This window comes from Lycium barbarum, chromosome 4 (genome assembly GCF_019175385.1).
Source record: "Lycium barbarum isolate Lr01 chromosome 4, ASM1917538v2, whole genome shotgun sequence".
Taxonomy (NCBI): Eukaryota; Viridiplantae; Streptophyta; class Magnoliopsida; order Solanales; family Solanaceae; genus Lycium; species Lycium barbarum.
The window spans coordinates 56292627-56313719 of NC_083340.1; positions in this window are offsets into that span (position 1 = coordinate 56292627).

Sequence of the window (21093 nt, forward strand, 5' to 3'; positions counted from 1 at the left end):
CAAGTAAAAGCTACAACTTTATTGGGGTGACGTAAGGTCGAGAACCCCCGATTCCATTATGGAGTAGTCATGATCATCATACCTCACCTTGAAGGAACTAGCATTATAAGGTGAGCCTAACAATAATGAATAACATCAAGGAATCATATAAGGATCATTAGCTTCATAAGACTATCATATCATAATCTTTGGAGTCTCTAGACTTAGATTCACCATCATCATTCCCATATTCATAACACATCTCTCATTTTTATCTCATGAGAAGCTCTTGATAATCATAGACTTATAGTTTACGGAATATAAGAGAGTTATGGAAAGATAAAGGAAGTCATATTATACGGATCACGCCTTAGAAAAAGAAAGGACTAGCCTTACATACCTTTTCGTCTCTTTAACTCTATTGACTAAATGGTTTCTTTCGAAGCTGGCGATTCTACAGTCAAGAGAATTCGTACTAAGATTAGAAAATCGATAATATACTTAAGCTTAAGCTAAAGCTAATGGAAATTGGGCAGCATCTCCTTTGTTTCTACAACGTTCTCCATCTAATACAACAGCTCCCATAACATCAGTAACAACATCCATAATATCATAATCAATAAGTTTTGTTAAGCTATTATTAAATTCTAACAATTTCCCTTCAAAAGTATCCATAACCACAATTACAACACAAGGCCATATTCATTCACATATGATGGTTCTTCAATATTCTTAATAACATTTTCCACAAGATTGTATTCACAACATGTCAAAAACTATGATTCATATCAAGTTATCATTCAAGAATACCATTATTTCCATACTTGTACTCCATTTTCTACCTTCCTCCATAATCCAAGTCTTTCAACCATTCAATACCCTTAATAACATGGAATGGACATAAAACTCACCTTTTATTATGTAGGAATGGGCTTTGGATGGAAATACTTCACTTGGAGAAAACCTTAACTTCAACTCCAACGAGATTCTTGCCTTCGTGTAACCCTAGTGAGCACCCATACCCTTGATTCCACCAATTTTTGGTGTTTGATCCTTGATTTACCTTGGGTTTATGGTAATGAAGTATGTGGAATATTCTAGAGCTCTTGAGAGAGGTGAAGAAGTTGGAAAAATGAGAAATTAGAAGTGGGAACTTATATTTATACTTGGAGAAAAAGCTATCCCGATTATGTTACACGGACAGTTATACGGTCCGTATAAGTGACCGTATTTCACCATCAGGGATTTTCACTTTCTATAAGGTTATACGGACCTTTATACGGACCGTATAAGTGGTCGTATAACTCCATTTTTCTGAAGTTAATCTCGTCGTTTCGTTTGATCCCCAATCCTTATGGAATCTTCTTAACACTTGTTTAACACTTCAGGAACAAGCTAAGGAGCATTATAACTCTTCCTCAAAACATTATTAAATCAACCTTGGCTCGATACTTTGCAACAACCCTTCCAAAACATGACTTATACTTTGTCTTCCTCAACGAACTCTCTTCTCTCGCCTCAAATGTCTTTAGAATCTTAATTTGGATGCTTAAGTACCTCTTTCTTACTTGTAGGGACATCTTATACACCTCACTCCACGTTAGTCTATCTACCACATGACGACATGAAATTTTTCCAAGGTATAACACTCTTCCCCCCCCCCCCCCCCTTTAAAAACATTCGTCCTCGAATGTTAAGTTTTCGGGAATTCTACAAAAATTTCGCCCGAGTTTCCCCTGTAATATTGTGCTGCCATCCTGTCCCAATAACGTAAAATAACATCGCCTCACAGGGCTACAACACAATAGCAAGAAAATATGGCCACACACGACTAAAATCATTAAAATAAAGCGTCACATACCTTATGACAACGGCGTCTCATCTTGAATCTCTTCCGAGGGTGGAAAAAATTGTGAGTACTTGGACTTCATGTTTTCTTCCGCTTCCCAAGTCATTTCCTCTCGATTATTGTTTCGCCACAAGACCTTAACTGAGGCAACCTCTTTATTTCTAAGTTTCCGTACTTGCCTATCTAGTAAGGCAATGGGTACCTCTTCATAAGCCAACCTTTTCGTAACTTGAACATCATCTACAGGCACGATTCTAGTAGGATCTCCGATACACTTACGGAGCATTGATACATAGAAAACTGGGTGGACTGATTTAATTTCTGGAGGTAAGTCCAATTCATAAGCTACTTGTCCTATCTTGCGGATTACCTTATAAGGTCCAATATACCGGGGACTTAATTTCCCCTTTTTACCAAATCTCATCACGCCCTTCATCGGTTATACCTTCAGAAATACCCAATCATTAACTTGAAATTCTAAGTCTCACCGATGGTTGTCCGCATAAGATTTCTAGCGACTTTGGGCTGTCAACAATCGATCTCGAGTGACCTTGACCTTTTCCACCGCTTGTTGAATCAACTCCAAACCTATTAGTTGTACCTCTCCTACTTCAAACCACCCAATTGGCGATCTACACTTCCTTCCATGTAGAGCTTCATATGGGGCCATCTGAATGCTATAATGATAATTGTTGTTATAGGCAAATTCAATAAGTGGAAAATGTTTATCCCAACTTCCTCTGAAGTCTAATATACATGACCGCAACATGTCTTCCAAGGTCTGAATGGTGCGTTCATCATGTCCATCCGTCTGAGGGTGAAATGTCATGCTAAGCCTTACTTGAGTACCCAAACCTTCTTGGAAAGACTTCCAGAATTTAGCTGTAAATTGTGCCCCTCTATCTGTGATAATAGATACTGGGACACTATGAAGTCGCACTATCTCCTTAGGATACAACCTTGCATAATCTTCTGTTAAATATGTGGTTCTGACTGGAAGAAAATGAGCTGATTTCGTGAGTCTGTCAACAATCACCCATATGGAGTCATATTTTCGCTGAGAACGAGGCAAGCCTACAATGAAATCCATGATAATTACTTCCCATTTCCAAGTTGGAATTTCCATCGCTTGCAATAATCCTCCTGGCTTTTGATGTTCAATTTTCACTTGTTGGCAATTTGGACATTGACCTACAAATTCTGCTATGTCTTTCTTCATTCCATCCCATCAATACATTAACTTGACATCCTGATACATTTTGGTCGCCCCTAGGTGGATGGAATACCGAAAGTAATGAGCTTCTTCCAGAATACGATGATGTATTCCTGCAACATATGGAACACATAGCCTGTCTCGGTACCTAAGAACTCCATCTGCAAAAACTTCAAATGGCGACTTCTCTTTCTCCGAAAATGTATCCGTACAGTGACTTAGCCGGGGATCTTCATATTGGCACTCTCGTACCTCCATATCTAAGGATAAAACAGCTGGGTTGTGAATACTAACTCCTGCGTTGGCTGAATCAATTAGACGAACTCCAAGGCTAGCTAGCTGGTGAAGCTCACAGATTAATTCTTTCTTCTCCGGAGGGACCTCACATAGACTACCCATTGATTTGCGGCTAAGTGCATCAGCTACTACATTCGCCTTCCCAAGATGATATAAAATACTCACATCATAATCTTTTAATAATTCTAACCACCGCCTCTGTCGTATATTTAACTCCTTCTGCTTGAAAATATATTGGAGACTCTTGTGATCTGTATAAATATCAACATGTACACCATACAAGTAATGTCTCCACATTTTTAGCGTATGAATAGCTGCAGTCAATTCAAGATCATGGGTCGGGTAATTCTTCTCATGTTTCCGTAACTACCTTGAAGTATAGGCAATAACTCTACCATGCTGCATCAATACACAGCCTAACCCAACACTGGAGGTGTCACAATAAACAACATAGCCTTCTGACCCTTCCGAAAGTGTCAGGACTGGGCCGAAGTTAATCTATCTTTCAATTCCTGGAAGTTGTGCTCACAAGCATCGGTCCATTGAAATTTTATTGATTTCTGAGTTAGCTTCGTCAATGGTGCGGAAATAGAAGAGAATCCTTCCACAAATCTTCTATAATAACCTGCTAATCCTAGAAAGCTTCGAACCTCTATAGGCGTTGTAGGCCTTGGCCAAGTCTTCACAGCCTCAATCTTTTAAGTATCAACTCGAATGCCATCAGCTGAAATGATATGACCCAGAAAGTTACCGAATTCAGCCAAAATTCGCATTTTGAAAATTTAGCATATAATTCACGAGCTCGAAGAATTCTGATGACAGTACGCAGATGATCTCCATCTTCTGCTTCATTCGAGAATATACTAGAATGTCATCAATGAACACTATCACAAATAGCTCTAAGAAAGGCCTGAACACATTATTCATCAAATTCATAAATACTGTCGGGGCATTAGTTAGCCCAAACGACATCACCCGAAATTCATAATGGCCATATCTAGTTCTGAAAGTCGTCTTCAGAATATCTTCTTCTCTAACTCTCACTTGTTGATACCCCGATCTTAGATCAATCTTGGAAAACCATTTAGCACCTTGTAATTGGTCAAAAAATCATCGATTCTCGGGAGAGGATATTTATTCTTGATTGTCACCTTGTTCAGCTGTCTATAATCAATGCACATTCGTAGGGAGCCATTTTTCTTTCTTACAAACAAGACAGGTGCTCCCCATGGTGATGAACTGGGCCTGATAAATCCCTTCTCAAGCAAATCCTTCAGTTTTGCCTTTAGCTCTTTCAATTCTACAGGAGCCATTCTGTAAGGAGGAATAGATATAGGTTCGGTGTCCGATAGCACATCAATGGTAAAATCAATTTCTCATTCCGGTGCCGGGCCTGGAAGTTCATCTGGAAATACATTCGGGAACTCATTTAATACCGGAACAGATTGGAGGGTCGGAACCAGGATCAAATGTAAATATGGCCTTTGGCGATTATCTTCCTTGCTTTGAGATAGGAAATAAACCTACCTCTTGGAGATGCTGTGTTACCCTTCCATTCAAGCACTGGTTCTCCTAGAAATTGGAACTGAACTATCTTCGTTCTACAATCCATATTAGCATAACAAGAGGCCAACCAGTCCATACCCATAATCACATCAAAATCCAACATTTCTAGTTCAATCAAATCAATTGTAGTCTGGCGATCACATACCACAACCACTCAATTTTTGTATACTTGTCTAGCTATTACTGGATCACCAACCGGAGTAGATACCTCGAAAGGTTTAATAGGCTCGGGTTTCACCCCAATACAACCAGAAATATAAGGAGTGATATAAGATAACATAGAACCCGGATAAATCAATGCATAAACATCATGAGAGAATATGGATAGTATACCTGTAACCACATCTGAAGAGGACTCAAGATCTTGTTGTCCGGCTAAACCATAAATATGGGGTTGGGTGCCACCTGAACTGGGTGCTCCCCCTCTGCCCCTACCGCTTCCTGCTGGAGTCTAGAGAGTCTGCCCTACGGGGCGCACAAATGAAGAAGAACCGGCTACTGATCCTGTGGGCTGGACCTCACCTCTACCGTGCCTCGAGGGACAATCACACATCACTTGCCCAGTCTGTCCAAAAACATAACAAACATCTAAACCTTGGCGACACGGGCCCGAATGTAACTTTCTGCACTGACTGCATCGTGGAACCGGTGGTCTCCTCTGGCTAGGATCACCTCCAAACTGGGAACCTGAGACCCTCGAGCCCTGACCCGGACCAGAATAAATAGGGCGATCAAATCTTCTGCCTGCGAATCGAGGAGGCGCACTAGTTGCCGACTGGCCTGAATACCCAAAGTATGACTACCTCGATCCCCCTCTATTCTTGCTACTAGCACTAACGGATCTAGCCTTCTTACTGTGCCTTCTATCAATATCACGCTCACCTCGGCGCGGTGCGGCTGTTGTTGCTCTTCTAGGTTCTGGGCGTGGGCTTGGATACGGGAAATGTCCATCCCCTCCTATAGTGAAGTCGTCAAACAATCCTTGAACAAATGTGGCCCTAAGCCACTCACAAATCTATGTACTCTATCTCCCATGCCAGCCACTATAGTTGGAGTATATCTAGCCAATGAATTAAAGTGAAGGCTATACTCCTGGGCACTCATATCCCCTTGCTTGAGATTCAAGAATTTATCAGCCCTGGCCCGACGGACCTCGGGTGGCAAATAATGACAAATAAAAGCTTTCACGAACTCTTGCCAAACAGGGGGAGATGCATCCTCTCCTCTTGAATAAATCCAATTATTGTACCAAAGGACTGCTATATCCCGGAGTCTATAAGATGCCAACTCCACAGATTCAGTATCGGAGGCATGGATGATTCTCAACGTCCTCAATATTTCATCTATAAAACCTTGCGGGTCTTCATCCGGCTTCGATCCGAAAAATTCTGGGGGATTTAAACTCATGAAATCACGGGCCCTTGCACTAGTGGCTCTATCACCGGGACCCATACCTTGCCGTTGGGCCTGAGCGGCAACCAACTGATTCAATAACTAAATAGCCTCGGTCATCTCCTGAAGCACCCGATGGAGGAACTGGAGGCATAGGAGCTGGATTAGAGACACCTCCTTGTTCTTCTAGAATAGGCGAAGTGTGGGAGGTATGGGATGGAGCCTCAATATGGGATTCACCTTATTCTATATTCATTGGTGGCTCCCTTTCCATTGGCCGTGCTATAGTAGCCTTGCCCTTCTGGGCGGCTGTGGCTTTCCTCTTTACCGGCATCACTGAAATCAGAATGCACAATTAGGGAGAAGGAAATTTTTATAACATAGCTCTATGGCACGATCTAATAAGAAGAATAACGGTTATTTTTCCTAAATGCCCCGCAGCCTCTTGTTTATAAGTGTGGCGCGCTTCACACCCATAAACGAGACTCTGCTGGATATGGCTTGTAGACACACCCTAGGACGAAAATGCTCTGATACCACTTTTTGTCACGACCCAGCCAGTGGGCCATGATGGGTACCCGGAGCTGACTACCGAGCACCACTCATTATGCTAATCATCATATCCAACCTAAACATACACAATCTCCAAGGCAATACACATATAGATACCTAAGCCCTCACGGCAGCAAAAATGATATACAAAAATATATACTGATGTATCCATGAGACAACTACTACCTACGCATACGTATCTACGAGCCTCTACTAGAGAACTGAGACATAAGGATGGGACAGGATCCCGTAGTGCCCGAATATATACACAAAATAATATATATCAAAAACTGCACCTCCGGAGTAGGGAAGTGCTCCTGTGCAAGCTGATCGGGCTCCTATAGATCTGGACCGTCCCCCTGTCTACATGTGGACATGAACACAGCGTCCAAAAAGAAAAGGATGTCAATACGAACAATGTACTGAGCATATAAGGCATATATGATAACATAATAAGAAAATGTAGAAAGCATAAGAGGAAAAAGATAACTATAACTGCTTGCCTCTTGAGGTAGAATCATGCATGCTTACTTTTTACCTTTATAACATATCACACATACATACATGAGCTGTATGAATCAATAACATCATTAGCCCACGTCCCGGGTAATCATGTCATGCCGCCGACTAGTGGTGTCATGTCCGGCCATATAGGCACGGTGTTATCATAAGCCGCCCGCCTTAGCAGTGTCATGTCCGGCCATCTAGGCACGGTGTAATCATAAGTCGCCCGCCTTAGCGGTGTCATGTCCGGCCATCTAGGCACGGTGTAATCTCATCATTATACACTTATCATAAGACATGCATAAGAAATCAAGTAAAAGCTACAACTTTATCTGTTACACCTCGGAAAATTTTCCGTTGGTACGCAAGAGAATAAACTAGTGATGAATATGAGTACATGATGTCCATGAGCAAGAAACGACGTTGATGACCTTAAGCGTGATTTCGAAAGTATCCGATGTGAGACGAGAAAGTTGGCTAAGTTAAGATGAGATACAACGTGAGCAATGCATGTGCATGGACGAGGGTGATTAAAATTAGAAGTCGAAGAAATATGGGAAGTTGCAGAATTGCAACTGCCCAGTGGTCGTATATTGCAAAATACGGACCATAAAGTGCAATACGGTCCGTAAACTGGCAGTCGTAAACTGCCATGCAAAATCTTCAGCTTTCTGCCCAGTGGTCGTAAAGTGCAAATATGGACCGTAAACTGGTATACGGTCCGTAAACTGCCAGGTCGTAAACTGGCATGCCAAACTTCAACTTTCTGCCAGCCGAGGAAATGGTTAAATACGACCAAGTGGACGGACCGTAAAGTGATTTACGGCCCGTAAACCAAGGTCGTAAACCACCATGAAGGCAGCCCAGCTTCTGGTTCAGGAATTGGATAATTACGCCCATGGAGGACGAGCCGTATAGTGGAATACGGACCGTAAACCTCCATGGACGACCACTGTTCACCCAGCACAGATTTTTCAATTCATTAAATGTGAGGATCAAGACTTGTCTTATTTCATTTCCACATTACACCACTTCTCTGTAAAACTTCTCTCTACATTTATTATATGAGTTTTCAAGGATTATAAGCCATCAATAACATTAAGACAAGTGAATCAAGGATAAGGGAATCATCAAGGATCATCCAAGTCAAGAAATCCAAATGGAGAAAAACTAGGGTTTTGCTCAAAGAGGAGTATTATCAACCAAAGCTTGTTCCTACAACATCTAAGGTAAGATTCATGATTTTTACAAGATGTTTAAGGTATTGGAGAATTAAAATACATGGATTGTATAAAATGTGGTCAACTAGGTCATGAATGATGAATAGTGACATTTTGAGAAATAGTTTGAATTGAGTTATGAATGTTGTTGTGTTGTGATATGAATGTGTTATAAATGGTATTAAGATCATGAACTAAACACTTTAGACGAATGGACGAAGTTGGGTGTTATGACCATGAATGTGGGTGAATTAGAGGCAAATTGAGGAATCTAAATAATGTGGATAATGTGAATGACTAATGGCCATTGTTATGATATTAATGAAGGTATAAACGCTAGCATTGGAAGGAACGTGCAAGTGTAGAATAGTTCGACGGAAAGGTATGTAAGGCTAACCCTTCTTTCATAAGGCATGGTTCTTGGCCAAGTTTCTAATTCCTCTATACGAGTATGTTGTCTTCACATGGTTGACATTCCGAGCTCATAAGCTCACGACCCTTGATATGTACTATGATTATACTATGTTCCTCGTATGACGAGTCAGTCTAAAATGTAGATGTAACGATAATGATGAGGATAGAAATGATGATGAGAGCAAAATGAGATTAGAGATGCTTACGAGCTATGACATATGTATATGTATGCCTATGAAGGGCTATGATAAGACCCCGAGCTTATGATGCCGGGTAAGACTATATGTATATGACTATGTATAGAGTATGTATATGATTACGAAATGCGCGCACACCTCTACAGATGGTACTGATAACCCTGATGCCTTGGTAGGGCCAGGTATGCATGATCTTGAGCCTTGGTTGGCCAAGTATATATATAAAACACCGATCCTATAAGGTCGGGTATGCTATGTAAATGCTATGTATATGAAATGACTAGGTATATAATATGAATATGAATGTGATAAAACTATGTATAAGAATACGAATAAGGACATGTATACGAATATGAGCACAAGTATGGTACGAGTACTATTATGGAATACGGATGACGACGTAGGTGTGCTAATACGTATGAAAAATGGAAAGTCCTACGAAAGGAAAGTATGTACTATGATGATGATATTATTGTCTCCTTTCCTATGCTATTTCATACGTTGTTCATTATGCTTATATATCGATGTTGATCATGCTTTACATACTCAGTACATTCTTCGTACTGACGTCCTTTTGTTTGTGGATGCTGCGTCATGCCCGCAGGTGCACAGGGAGACAGGCTTGATCCATAGCTGCTTATTCAGAGATTGCATAGCAGAGCTCCATTTCTTTCGGAGCCGTAGCTTTTGGGTACTCATTCTTTTGTGTATATAATTAGGGGCATAGCGGGGTCCTGTCCCGCTCATACGATATGTCATACTCTTAGAGGCTCGTAGTCATGTGTATGTGGGTAGAGATGTTCGGCCATGTTGGCCCATGTTTTGTATATCTTTTGTTGGCCTCGTCGGCCTTGTACTTATGATGTGGCATAGATGCCTATGATATGTTAAATGATGATGGTCGTCTAATGGGATCAATATGATTAACGATAAGAGAAGCACGAATTGACTTATGGTTCACCTAGATGTTATGTTATGTACGATAAGGGGGTGCCCGGGTGGGGTAGCACCGAGTGCTCGTCGCGGCCCCCTAGCTGGGTCGTGACAAAAGTAGTATCTGAGCAGTTCAGTCCTAGGATGTGTCTACGAGTCGTGTCTAGTAGAGTCTTGGTTATGGGTGTGTTGCGCGCCACACTTATAAACAAGAAGCTGCGGACATTTTAGGAATATATGACCTTCTTTCTTCATAAGAATCGTGCGATAGAGCTATGATGTAAGAAATTCTTGTTCCTAAATCGTGTGTTGTGTATTTCAGAGATGCCTAAAAAGAAAAAGGCTACAGCAGCCCAAAAGGGCAAGACGGTGGCAGAAAAACGGGCTGAAAGAGCACCGCCACCGGTAGTAGAGGAAGATGAGTCCCAGAGTGCGGCTCAATCTCAGTCCTCCCAGACAGTGCCTATTACCGAGGAGCACGTGGGAGCCTCAGCCCCAGCTCCAGCCCTTCCACCGAATGCTTCGGGCCAAGATGTGAGAGAGGCCATAAATTTGTTGACTCAGTTGGTCCCGGCCCAGACTCAGAGGCCAAGCGCAGGGCAAGGTGACAGGGTTGTTAGTGCAAGGGCCCGTGACTTCATTGCTTTGAAACCCCCGGAATTCTTTGGGTCGAAACCGGAGGAGGATCCCCAGGACTTTATTGATGGTATGCTACGGACGCTCCGGTTGATACATGCTTCAGACACTGAGTCGGTAGAGCTAGCGTCCTATAGATTTAGAGATATCTCGATCCAGTGGTATACAGTATGGATGGCTCGCTGGGAGCCAATGCACCTCCGCCGGTATGGCAAGAGTTTGTCGATGCTTTTCTCCGTCACTACATGCCTCCAGAAGTTCGACGAGCTAGGGCCGATAAATTCTTGAATTTGAGGCAGGGTAACATGAGTGCTACAGAGTATATTCTCCGCTTTAACTCCTTGGCCAGGTATGCTTCGGCCATGGTAGCAGATGTGGGCGACCGGGTACACCGATTTGTAAAGGGCCTAGGGCCCCATCTGATGGACAAATTCTTGACTGCGTCCCTTCAGGACGGTATGGATATTGCACGCATTCAGGCACATGCTCAAAATTTAGAGGAAATCCTACAGCATCGGAGAAGTGAACGTGGACAGGATAGGGGACATAGCAAGAGGGCCAGATCTTCGGGCCCAATAAGTGAGTCCAGAGGCGGACACAGGCAACAGTTCCCTAGACCTTCGGGCTATTCTATGACCAATGCACCTCCACGGTTTTCAGGCCAGAGCCTTGATAGATCTACTCATTCCGGGCCGAGTCAGAGTTATTCAGGGTCCCAGTTTAGAGGTGATTCAGGCCAGTCAAGGCCACCTAAACCACGATGTTCCCAGTGTGGGAAGTCGCATTGGGGTCAATGTCGATTGGGTTCAGATGTTTGCTATTCATGTGGTCGACCGGGCCATATTATGTGTGATTGCCCCTCAGTGCATGGTAGAGGTAGGACCCAGCCATCAGGGTCGATAGCCGGATCTTCGGCATCTGTACGCCCTACGGGGCCAGGTTCACATGCGCCAGTCGGCCATGGTAGAGGTAGGGGCAGAGCTCCCAGTACTAGCGGTTCTCAGCACCTTATTTATGCTTTGGCTGGACGCCAAGATCTTGAGTCTTCTCCTGACGTGGTCACAGGTATATTATCGGTATTCTCTCATGATGTATATGCTTTGATTGATCCGGGCTCCACATTATCATATGTTACTTCATATATTGCGGGTTGATTTATAATTGAGTCGGAGTCTATCAAGCCTTTTGAGGTGTCTACACCCATGGGTGAATCGGTAATAGCTAGCCGAGTATATAGGAATTGTGTGATTGTGATTTGTGATCGTCATACCATGATTGATTTGCATGAGCTAGAGATGGTAGATTTTGATATCATTATGGGCATGGATTGGTTGGCTTCTTGTTATGCCAACGTTGATTGTAGAATGAAAATGGTTCGTTTCCAATTTCCGGGAGAACCAGTCTTAGAATGGACAGGAAATTCAGCATCACCAAAAGGTAGGTTTATTTCCTATCTAAAGGCAAGAAAGATGATCACGAAAGGGTGTATTTATCACCTAGTGCGAGTTCAAGATGTAGAAGCTGAGTCGCCGACTCTTCAGTCAGTTCCAGTAGTGAACGAATTTCCGGATGTGTTCCCGGAAGAGCTTCCAGGCCTTCCTCCCGAGCGAGAGATCGATTTTGCGATTGATGTGTTGCCAGACACTAATCCCATATCTATTCCTCCCTATAGGATGGCACCCGCAGAGTTGAAAGAGGTGAAGGAGCAATTGAAAGACTTTCTTGAAAAAGGCTTCATTAGGCCTAGTTCATCCCCGTGGGGAGCACCCGTATTGTTCGTCCGGAAGAAGGATGGCTCCTTGAGAATGTGCATTGATTATCGGCAATTGAATAAAGTGACGATTAAGAACAAGTATCCCCTCCCGAGGATTGATGATTTATTTGATCAATTGCAATGTGCCAAATGGTTTTCAAAGATTGATTTGAGGTCCGGGTATCACCAAGTAAGAGTTAGGGAGAAAGACATCCCTAAGACAGCTTTCAGAACAAGATACGGTCATTTTGAGTTCCGAGTGATGTCGTTTGGGTTAACTAATGCACCGGCAGTGTTTCTAGACTTAATGAACAATGTATTCAGGCCTTTTCTGGATCTATTCGTGATTGTATTCATCGATGATATCCTAGTATATTCTAGATCCGAGGCAGAACATGCGGATCACTTGCGTATTGTCCTTGGAGTTCTTCGAACTCGAGAGTTATTCGCGAAGTTTTCCAAATGCGAGTTTTGGTTGAACTCAGTGGCATTTCTGGGCCACATTGTTGCAGCTGACGGTATTCGAGTGGATAGCCAAAAGATTGAGGCAGTGAAGACTTGGCCAAGGCCCACGACCCCTACGGAGGTTCGTAGCTTTTTGGGCTTAGCAGGTTATTACAGAAGATTTGTTGAGGGTTTCTCTTCTATTTCTGCACCGCTTACAAAGTTGACTCAGAAGTCAGCTAAGTTTCAATGGACGGATGCTTGCCAGCGTAGTTTCCAAGAGTTGAAAGACCGATTGACTTCAGCCCCAGTCTTGACACTTCCAGAGGGATTGGAAGGATATGTTATTTATTGTGATGCTTCAGGCGTCGGGCTAGGCTGTGTATTGATGCAAAATGGTAAGGTGATTGCGTATGCTTCTAGACAATTACGGAAACATGAGCAAAATTATCCTACCCATGACTTAGAATTGGCCGTGGTGGTCCATGCTTTAAAGATATGGAGACATTACTTATATGGTGTCCACGTGGATATTTATACCGATCATAAGAGTCTCCAGTACATCTTCAAGCAGAAAGAGTTGAATTTGCGGCAACGACGATGGCTAGAGTTGCTAAAAGACTATGATGTTGAAATCCTGTACCACCCCGGAAAGGCAAATGTTGTGGTTGATGCTCTTAGCCATAGGTCGATGGGAATTCTAAGTGATGTACGACCAGAAAAGAAAGAGATGGCCCGTGAGCTTCAACAGTTAGCAAGCCTAGGAGTCCGAGTAGTGGACTCAGGTAGCAGCGGAGCTACTATTCAGAATTCAGCAGTTTCATCGCTAGTAGCGGAAGTAAAAGAGCGACAATATGAGGATTCCATGCTAATGCAGTACAGAGATACACTCCCTCAGAAGGAGAAGTCATCATTTGATATTTCGGAAGATGGAGTTCTCCGATGTCGAGGCAGGTTATGTGTTCTCGATGTGGTAGGTCTACGTCACCAAATATTGAGGGAAGCTCATTGTTCCCGTTACTCCGTTCACCCCGGAGTGACGAAAATGTATCATGATCTTAAGTCTATATATTGGTGGAATGGGATGAAGAAAGACATAGCGGAATTCGTAGCTCAGTGTCCTAATTGCCAACAAGTGAAGATCGAGCACCAAAATCCGGGTGGCTTATTGCAAGCTATAGAAATCCCAACTTGGAAGTGGGAAGTGATTAATATGGATTTCATTACAGGGTTGCCCCGTTCTCGACGTAAATATGATTCCATATGGGTGATTGTGGATAGGCTCACAAAGTCAGCACATTTCTTACCGGTCAGAACGACCTATATGGCAGAAGATTAAGCCAAGCTTTATCTTAAAGAGATAGTGAGACTCCATGGCGTTCCGGTATCTATTATCTCCGATAGAGGGACTCAGTTCACAGCTAAGTTTTGGGAGTCTTTCCAAGAGGGTTTAGGGACCCAAGTGCGCCTTAGCACGGCATTTCACCCCCAGACCGATGGGCAAGCTGAACGTACTATTCAGACTCTTGAAGATATGTTACGGGCATGTATGATAGATTTTGGAGGAAATTGGGATGACCATTTTCCACTCATTGACTTTGCTTACAATAACAGTTATCATTCTAGCATTCAAATGGCACCGTATGAAGCTCTATATGGGCGAAAGTGTAGATCCCCAATTGGGTGGTTTGAAACCGGAGAAACTAAGTTGATAGGGCCAGACTTGGTCCAGCAAGCAATAGAGAAAGTTAAGTTCATACAAGATCGGTTGTTAGCGGCTCAAAGTCGCCAGAAGTCCTATGCGGATAATCGTCGAAGGGACTTAGAGTTCCAAGTTAAGGATTGGGTATTCTTGAAAGTGTCGCCAATGAAAGGCGTTATGAGATTTGGCAAAAAGGGGAAGCTCAGCCCCCGGTATATTGGACCATACGAAATTGTACGCAAGATAGGCAAAGTGGCCTATGAGCTATATCTACCTCCAGATTTGGAGTCAGTCCATCCAGTATTCCATGTCTCGATGCTTCGGAAGTGTGTTGGAGATCCTACAAGGATCGTCCCAATGAATGATATTCAAGTGACAGAAAAGTTAACTTATGATGAAATACCCATTGCCATATTAGATAGGCAAGTACGGAGGCTTAGAAACAAAGAAGTGGCCTCAATTAAAGTTTTGTGGAGAAATAACAATCGAGAGGAAATGACATGGGAAGCAGAAGAGAATATGCGATCCAAATACCCACATTTATTTCAGCCCTTGGAAGAAGTCCAAGATGAGACGCCAAAATCATAAGGTATGCATGTTTTCCCTTTTATACATTCAGGTCGTGTGTGGCCAAATTTCTAGTGCTATTGTATTATTGCCCTGAGAGGCATTGTTATTGTGGGTTGTTGTGACAGGGTGGTAGTGCCACATTACAGAGGAAACTCTGGCGAAATTTTTATAGAATTTCCCAAGCCTTTAACATTCGAGGACGAATGTTCCTAAGGGGGGTAGAATGTTACACCTCGGAAAATTTTCCGTTGGTACGCAAGAGAATAAACTAGTGATGAATATGAGTACATGATGTCCATGAGCAAGAAACGACGTTGATGACCTTAAGCGAGATTTCGAAAGTATCCGATGTGAGACGAGGAAGTTGGCTAAGTTAAGATGAGATACAAGGTGAGCAATGCATGTGCATGGACAGGGGTGATAAAAATGAGAAGTCGAAGAAATATGGGAAGTTGCAGAATTGCAACTGCCCAGTGGTCGTATATTGCAAAATACGGACCGTAAAGTGCAATACGGTCCCGTAAACTGGCAGTCGTAAACTGCTATGCAAAAGCTTCAGCTTTCTGCTCAGTGGTCGTAAAGTGCAAATACGGACCGTAAACTGGTATACGGTCCGTAAACTGCCAGGTCGTAAACTGGCATGCCAAACATCAACTTTCTGCCAGCCGAGGAAATGGTTAAATACGACCAGGTGGACGGACCGTAAAGTGATTTACGGCCCGTAAACCATGGTCGTAATCCACCATGAAGGCAGCCCAGCTTCTGGTTCTAGAATTGGTTAATTACGCCCATGGAGGACGAGCCGTATAGTGGAATACGGACCGTAAACCTCCATGGACGACCACTGTTCACCCAGCACAGATTTTTCAATTCATTAAATGTGAGGATCAAGACTTGTCTTATTTCATTTTCACATTACACCACTTCTCTCTAAAACTTCTCTCTACATTTATTATATGAGTTTTCAAGGATTATAAGTCATCAATAACATTAAGACAAGTGAATCAAAGATAAGGGAATCATCAAGGATCATCCAAGTCAAGAAATCCAAATGGAGAAAAACTAGGGTTTTGCTCAAAGAGGAGTATTATCAACCAAAGCTTGTTCCTACAACTTCTAAGGTAAGATTCATGATTTTTACAAGATGTTTAAGGTATTGGAGAATTAAAATACATGGATTGTATAAAATGTGGTCAACTAGGTCATGAATGATGAATAGTGACATTTTGAGAAATAGTTTGAATTGAGTTATAAATGTTGTTGTGTTGTGATATGAATGTGTTATAAATGGTATTAAGATCATGAACTAAACACTTTAGACGAATGGACGAAGTTGGGTGTTATGACCATGAATGTGGGTGAATTAGAGGCAAATTGAGGAATCTAAATAATGTGGATAATGTGAATGACTAATGGCCATTGTTATGATATTAATGAAGGTATAAATGCTAGCATTGGAAGGGAACGTGCAAGTGTAGAATAGTTCGACGGAAAGGTATGTAAGGCTAACCCTTCTTTCATAAGGCATGGTTCTTGGCCAAGTTTTTAATTCCTCTATACGAGTATGTTGTCTTCACATGGTTGACATTCCGAGCTCATAAGCTCACGACCCTTGATATGTACTATGATTATACTATGTTCCTCGTATGACGAGTAAGTCTATAATGTAGATGTAACGATAATGATGAGGATAGAAATGATGATGAGAGCAAAATGAGATTAGAGATACTTACGAGCTATGACATATGTATATGTATGCCTATGAAGGGCTATGATAAGACCCCGAGCTTATGATGCCGGGTAAGACTATATGTATATGACTATGTATAGAGTATGTATACGATTACGAAATGCGTGCACACCTCTGCAGATGGTACGGATAACCCTGATGCCTTGGTAGGGCCAGGTATGCATGATCTTGAGCCTTGGTTGGCCAAGTATATATATAAAACACCGATCCTATAAGGTCGGGTATGCTATGTAAATGCTATGTATATGAAATGACTAGGTATATAATATGAATATGAATGTGATAACACAATGTATAAGAATACGAATAAGGACATGTATATGAATATGAGCACAAGTATGGTACGAGTACTATTATGGAATACGGATGACGACGTAGGTGTGCTAATACGTATGAAAAAATGGAAAGTCCTACGAAAGGCAGGTAAGTACTATGACGATGATATTATTGTCTCCCCTCCTATGCTATTTCATACGTTGTTCATTATGCTTATATATCGATGTTGATCATGCTTTACATACTCAGTACATTCTTCGTACTGACGTCCTTTTGTTTGTGGACGCTGCGTCATGCCCGCAGGTGCACAGGGAGACACGCTTGATCCATAGCTGCTTATTCAGAGATTGCATAGCAGAGCTCCATTTCTTTCGGAGCCGTAGCTTTTGGGTACTCATTCTTTTGTGTATATAATTATGGGCATAGCGGGGTCCTGTCCCGCTCATACAATATGTCATACTCTTAGAGGCTCGTAGTCATGTGTAAGTGGGTAGAGATGTTCGTCTATGTCGGCCCATGTTTTGTATATCTTTTGTTGGCCTCGTCGGCCTTGTACTTATGATGTGGCATAGATGCCTATGATATGTTAAATGATGATGGTCGTCTAATGGGATCAATATGATTAACGATAAGAGAAGCACGAATTGACTTATGGTTCACCTAGATGTTATGTTATGTACGATAAGGGGGTGTTAGGGTGGGGTAGCACCGGGTGCTCGTCGCGGCCCCCTAGCCGGGTCGTGACATTATCGGGGTGACGTAAGGTCGAGAACCCCCGATTCCATTATGGAGTAGTCATGATCATCATGCCTCACCTTGAAGCAACTAGCATTATAAGGTGAGCCTAACAATAATGAATAACATTAAGGAATCATGTAAGGATCATTAGCTTCATAAGACTATCATATCATAAGCTTTGGAGTCTCTAGACTTAGATTCACCATCATCATTGCCATATTCATAACACATCTCTCATCTTTATCTCATGAGAAGCTCTTGATAATCATAGACTTATAGTTTATGGAATATAAGAGAGTTATGGAAAGATAAAGGAAGTCATATTATAAGGATCACGCCTTAGAAAAAGAAAGGACTAGCCTTACATACCTTTTCGCCTCCTTAACTCTATCGACTAAATGGTTTCCTTCGAAGCTGGTGATTCCACATTCAAGAGAATTCGTACTAAGATTAGATAATCGATAATAGACTTAAGCTTAAGCTAAAGCTAATGAAAATTGAGCCGCATCTCCTTTGTTTCTACAACGGTCTCCATATAATACAACAGCTTCCCAAACATCAATAACAACATCCATAATATCATAATCAATAAGTTTTGTTAAGCTAGACATTATTCAATTCTCACAATTTCCCTTCAAAAATATCTATAACCATAATTACAACACAAGGCCATATTCATTCACATATGATGCCTCTTCAATATTCTTAATATCATTTTCCACAAGATTATATTCACAACATGTCAAGAACTATGATTCATATCAAGTTACCATTCAAGAATACCATTATTTCCATACTTGTACTCCATTTTCTACCGTCCTCCATAATCCAAGTCTTTCAACCATTCAATACCCTTAATAACATGGAATGGACATAAAACTCACCTTTGATTATGTAGGAATGGGCTTTGGATGGAAATACTTCACTTGGAGAAAACCTTAACTTCAACTCCAACGAGATTCTTGACTTCTAGTAACCCTAATGAGCACCCATACCCTTGATTCCACCAATTTTTGGTGTTTGATCCTTGATTTACTTTGGGTTTATGGTAATGAAGTATGTGGAATATTCTAGAGCTCTTGAGAAAGGTGGAGAAGTTGGAAAAATGAGAAATTAGAAGTGGGAACTTATATTTATGCTTGGAGAAAAAGTTGTCCCAATCATGTTACACGGACACTTATACGGTCCATATAAGTGATTGTATTCCACCATCAGGGATTTTCCCTTTCTGTAAGGTTATACGGACCCTTATACGGACTGTATAAAGTTATACGGACCGTATAAGTGGTCGTATAACTCCATTTTCCGAAGTTAATCTCGTCGTTTTGTTTGATCTCCAATTCTTATGGAACCTTCTTAACACTTGTTTAACACTTCATGAACAATCTAAGGAGCATTATAACTCTTCCTCAACATTATTAAATCAACCTTGGCTCGATACTTCGCAACAACCCTTCCAAAACACAACTTATACTTTGTCTTCCTCAACGAACTCTCTTCTCTCACCTCAAATGTCTTTGGAATCTTAATTAGGATTGTTAAGTACCCCTTTCTTACTTGTAGGGACATCTTATACACCTCACCCCACGTTAGTCTATATACCACGTGACGATATGAAATTTTTTCGAGGTGTAACATCGTCCTTGGCACTGGTAATGAGACCTCGGGAGCCTCGAAAGGCCAGGTTTATCATTCCCCCACGAAGTACTTGAGAGGAGTAGAGGTGATCCACAGTAAACGGGAGGTTAGAAAGGGCCACCAGGTGTTGCAAGCAGCGAACTACTCTCCAAGTCTAGAGGGCCATTTTCCCCAAACAAATGTCGTACCGGCCACAAAAATCCTTAATAACTTCATAGATCATGAGGCCAAACCCGATGGTAAAGGGGTAAGTGTAGATCATGGACCTGCTCGGGACGTGTTGGGTGATACTAGCATTAACAAGAGGGGGAACACATCAATCTCAGTCCCCTATTGACAATCGGTACGGACTTGAGGGATGGTAGACTTATCGATCAGGGAAGTAATGCCTTCCACAGATTCGTACTACAGGACGGTATGGAAATCCCTCTCGAAATTTAAATTGGAGGGGACGATGTCAGAGCAGACGAACCCAGGTTTATCGTTCGGGTGAGTGGAGAAGACGAAAGTCGGCGGCGGGCGGAGACCGCCAACGTAGCACCTAACTGCTCTTGCATGCTTACACGAGTAAGATCATAAGATGAGGATGTGGATGTTGACATGGACAATGGAGACATTGTCAAGAAGGTCAGAAATTAGGTTTGCATAAAATAGAGAAGAGTGAGAGTAAAGATGGTAAAATGCAAGCGAGGTCATTCGTTTAAATAGCCAACAGATGAAATCATTAGCCTTGGAAAGCGAAGCGGCACGCCCTATCAATGAATGTCAATCGGTGTCTCAAACAGGAAGCCGTCGAATGAGTGATGGGGCGCATTAAAAATCGACCTGACGAAGCGTCTGATCGCAAGAAAAGAGATGCCATTTCGATTCTCACAAAGAGTTTTGAGTGCGTACAAGCTCTTCCACTTCTCGGGTTCATACTATGAAGAGCTCGGAAGTGGGGGACTATCTGTATAGAGGTAAAAGCGCATTTGGGCTTGATCACGAGACCAGATATCTATCACGACCACAGGGCCTATACAGCTGGCCTCCACTCCCACCAACTCAGGTCATGTCCGTAGACCTCGGTCAGTGTGTCACAACAAAGAAGCACGTTGTGCCTCAGTCATGTCACATCACACGAACGTTAGGGTTGAAAAGTCTTGGTTTGGCTTATATAAGATAGCTTAAGGTAGAAGGAAAGGGGCATCTATTCATCTTCTGGATCTCACCATTTGTAACTCTCTTATTTTTTCTAAGAAATACTTACGGAACTATCACTTTCTTATCATTTTAGCTACTTGAATCTTATCATATTATCTTTGTTATTTGTAAAGCTATACAAAGATCTAAACTACTCCGGACCGAGCTCACGCATATAGTTCTAGGGATTGGGGCTCACTTGTCTTCAAACCCTAGAAATACAAATCTCTAACTGATTTTTTTGGTTAAACCCGATTTCACCGAAAAACAGTGATGGTATCTAGTTCC